Raw genomic sequence first — 4,311 nt, forward strand, 5'->3', positions numbered from 1 at the left:
TGTCCACATCCAAAGAGTGAACCAAGAGACTTAAGGCAGAGCAGAAAGCCAGGCTTTGCTTTAATGGGACTTGCAAGATCAAGATCTGGTGTCTTGCAAGAGTTGGCTGGGGGGTGGGGGGAGCAGGCACACCCAGACTGGGGACAGCCAGCCTTCTAACCCCTAGAGCCCAGGGTCCCTCCCCCAGGTCCTCATTGGCTGGGAACCATGGGGTATATGGTATTCCTGAAAGTGTCCTAGGTTTTACTGTCTCCTGTTGGGTTTTTCAAGGAACCAGTACCTTTAGTTGTCCCCACCTCCCTTTGTTTTCTTGTGCCTTTTGGCATCTACGAGGTTTATTCTATTGGTCAGATGAGTTGGGGGGACCCAACTTGTAACTTTCCATTCTGCCCTCCCCTCCGGCTGCCTTTCTTGCATCCCAAGTCACTTCACATTTAAAGCTATGTACTGTATTTTGAAAATGGACCACAGGATTTTTTCTTCTCACTCCACTATGCACGAAGCCCTGTGCCCAGTGGAGCCACAAGGTTTCCTTCATTAAGTCTCATGATCGCCTTTCTAGGGGAGGATTATTCGAGCATCCAGGACTGAAATGCAGAAAGGTTGAATAACTTGCTCAAGTGGCTTAAGATTCGCAGGGGGAACAGCTCAACCCTGTGGTCATCTTAAATGCCTGAAGCCACTCAGCTCCTGCTCTAATGGCAGGTGACATTGACCTCAACTACCTGGCAAGTTCCTCTTTGGAAATCTGTGGCTGAAGAACCACTGGTCCCCAGTAACATTTCTGGGGACCAACAGCAGCCTCCCCCTGGAACACAGTCCCACGATCTTAAGTCAATCATCGTGTTCTCTGAGGCTGCGGTCTCCCTGCAAGGTTGGTTGAGCTGATCACCTTCACGATGGGGTGCCATTTCCCTACCACGTCTCGCTGCTGCAGAGCAAGGCCATCCACGGAGCCAAAGCAACTGAGAGATCCTGGTCCCCCAGAGTTTGTGGTCAAGCCAGAGGATTGCAGGTGAGTCCCTCCAGGTAGCAGGCGTGAGTCTATTAGGAGGAACAGGAAAAGGGTAAAAGGAACACTCTTGAGGGAGAGAAGGAGACGGTGGGTGCTCTCAGGAGAGGCGTGTCCCTCCTACCCTCCTGTTTTATCAGGGCTCCGGGAGGAGGTTTCCGCGTAGTCCTGCCCAGGTCCACCTCTTGACTTTTGACTGACAACAGGGTTGCATCAGACTTTGAAGTCCCCAGGTCTTCAAAGTGTGTGTGATCTTAACCCTTGGAGGGGAGATTGGGCTGTTATGATGACATGTTGAAGACCCAAAGCAACTCTGAGTCACCTTGGCCCGTGCTGACCAGTTCTAATTAGAACTTGTTCTTACAGATTTTATGGTTATGAGACTTCGCTTCCAATTATCCTGTTGACCTGGATCCTGGAATCTCATCTGTGTAAAGTCACAAAATTCCTCGCTTCAGGGTAACTTGTGTTCTTATGCACAGGGACAAGCCTTTGGGACCTGCATTTCTCCTACAGATAATAGGTTGTTTGCTGATGAATATAATATATCCCACTGACTTGAGCCAGGCAGGGCCAGAGCAGTCTCAGGCAAATTGTCCTTCAAAAGAAAGACAGTGAGCCTGGTCTATAGAATGATCCCTTTAACCTCCTGTTCTCACCACTTGCTTCTGTTTGTGACCTGTCAATACCAATCAGGTGGCTCTGCTCTGACCACCTGCCACACCCCTGTCTTGCTTTGGCAATCTCTTTGATTGCAGGCCACGAAAAGATGTAAATTGCTCAACTAGCTTGGCTATTTGTCTTTGGATTGATTAGGTTCCATTTTTAGCAGCATGTAGGAGAATCGTCAACAAACAGTTTGTTTAAACTGGTCAACTTTCTTTAACCCACAGGCAAATAAATAGGAAATAAATTCACTGTCGCTTACAATGAAGAGAAAACCCCAGAGCGTTTGACCCAAATGAAGGCCACTCATCAATTCTCTGCCAGGTAAAATTCAGAAGTCTATATAAGTCATTCTTTAGTACGAACCAATGCAGATTTCTCTGATGAATTTGCAAAGTGTTTTTTTTTTTCAAAGAATCTTATGGTGAGATTTTTGAAAAATTATTATATTTGGCAAATACATGAGCCAGATACTGTTCTAAATGATTTGCAAATCCTTAGCTCAGCAGTCCTCTTGATAAAGCTATGGAGTACCACGACTGCTGTTCACGTTTAATAGACAAGGAAAGGGGACAGAGAACCACCCAAGGTCCACACTCGAGCTCCACGCTGCTGCTTCTTAAGTTAAAAAAGGAGCAGGAGGAGGAGGAGGAGGAGGAGGAGGAGGCCGGTGGGAAGGGGAAGAGAAAGAGGGGAAACAACAAAAGTTCTGTTTCTTAAATGAATTGCAGGAATCATCCTCAGGGTTCTCTGTTACTCTCCCGCCGTTATTCCCCTCTGTATTCTCTCTCCTCCCATCTGTCTCTGTGCCCCACACTCCTTAAGCACAAAACTCTGCCTTTAAGGCTGATAGTCGCTCAGTCCTCCTCTTTGGCTCAGAAAAATACTCTGAATCCTATTAATAAACACGCCTCTATATTTGGACTGTGTTATTACTCACGGCACTCAGAACAAATAGAACTGTTTGATCTTTGGCAAATAGCATTTCTCTTGAAGATGTTAGAGTGACGAGATCATATCCAATTGATGAAAACAATTAACTGCAAGGATGAGCTGTAATAAATTATGCATTAGAAAACAGACTCCTTTTTAAATTTGGAGACCTCTGACCAGTATCAAGAACAGATTAAATGCATTCCTTTAGGGAGAGATATGCTATCAGAAGAGGCTATGTTTGAGTCCAATGCACTGACATGTATTCTCTGTAACAGAATGCTTCTCCTCAGTTATTAGTACCCATCTATCATACCATCTCTCATATCTGAAACCCTGGATCATGTATTTTTCCATTACTCAATATTGGTATTTCCTATTCCCCATATGCATCTCCCCTCCCTGCTTACCCAGCCTGATCCCACCATTTAACAAGGAAGATATGCTTTTTACTAAAGCCCCTGTTCCTGTATCCCAAGCCTTCTGCTAAACTCCCACTGAAGTATCAAACCCTGGCCCAGACCCACCATAGGCCAGCTGAGTTCCTTCATCTTAATTTTTAAGAGTCCTAAATTACAGGCTCAGGCCACATGAGTTGGGGGACCTGGGTGCTGGTCTGCATTTTCTTATTCATTGTTGGTAGCTACTGTGATGGCAGAGTCACAGCCCCCAAAGATGTCCTTGTCCTGGTCTCTGACACCTGTGAATAACCACTCTCCCTGTCAAAGGGGACTTTGCAGACTTAAGTTAAGGGCCTGGTGTCGCAATATGCGAAGGAATCAGGTCACTCCAGGTGGATTGGTCTGGCAACAAAAAAAACACACAAACTCAGAACCTTTTGTGGGGTTCAGGATGGCTCTGCAGCCTCAAGAATCAAGCTCCCACACTGGAGGGCAAGTGGCAGGAAAGAGAGCAAGCAGCCTGAAACCCCCTACTTATTGGGGAGAAGCCATTCATAGAATATCCCACGCAAATAAGGCAAGGGGTCAGGTTTCAGGGGGTTGAGTCTAGCTTCGTGATGTCTTGTGGTCAGTGGATTGATTGACATCTTGGACACCCATCTCAGATGCTGTGTGGGAACGCAGGAAGAGCGAGAGGAAAGGGCACACGTGTTGCACAGCCCAAAGAGCATGCAACACCAGGCCAGTCCTCTCATATGCCCCAATGTGCATAGCTCACACACACAGCCCATGGATGGCCCGCAACAGCCTGGAGACCTGGAGGTTGTCCTGGATTATTTGGTGGACCAGTGCATCACCAGGGCTGTCACAAGAAGACAAGAGCATCAGAGTCAGAGATGCCATGACAGGGGTCAGGCAGAGCGCTCTTGGAAGATGCTGCATTGGTGGCTTTGGGGATGGGGGACATGCTGTGAGCAGGGAGGCGGGTGGCCTCTGGAAGGGAGAAGGCTGGAAGGTGGATTCTCCCCTTTCACTTCCAGAGGAGGACAGCCCTGCCACCACCATGCAGTTAGCCCCGCAAGACCCCGGTTGGACCTCTCAACTCCAGCACTACAGAGAACGCATCTGCATTGTGTAGGCTGGGAAATTTGTGGTGATATGTCATAGCAGCAGTAGGAAACTAATACATTTGCTCCTCCCAGTACCCCAGGAAATACAGCAAAATATCCCCTCCCTCTCATCCTTATATACCTCTCTGTGGGCCACTCTGCCTACTACTTCATAAGAGAAAAAGCATTA

The 4,311-nt window shown here is 47.4% G+C and overlaps 1 long non-coding RNA gene across 1 annotated transcript; it reads left to right on the top strand.

The window, feature by feature from the left end:
* Positions 1-901: 901 nt before the first annotated feature.
* On the top strand, positions 902-3,418 carry LOC125618306. Its single transcript, XR_007349575.1, has 3 exons — positions 902-1,015; positions 1,379-1,471; positions 1,906-3,418. It is a non-coding gene; the product is annotated as an uncharacterized LOC125618306 (long non-coding RNA).
* Positions 3,419-4,311: the final 893 nt, after the last annotated feature.

The sequence above is a fragment of the Marmota marmota genome, unplaced genomic scaffold (genome assembly GCF_001458135.2).
Source record: "Marmota marmota marmota unplaced genomic scaffold, marMar, whole genome shotgun sequence".
Taxonomy (NCBI): domain Eukaryota; kingdom Metazoa; phylum Chordata; class Mammalia; order Rodentia; family Sciuridae; genus Marmota; species Marmota marmota.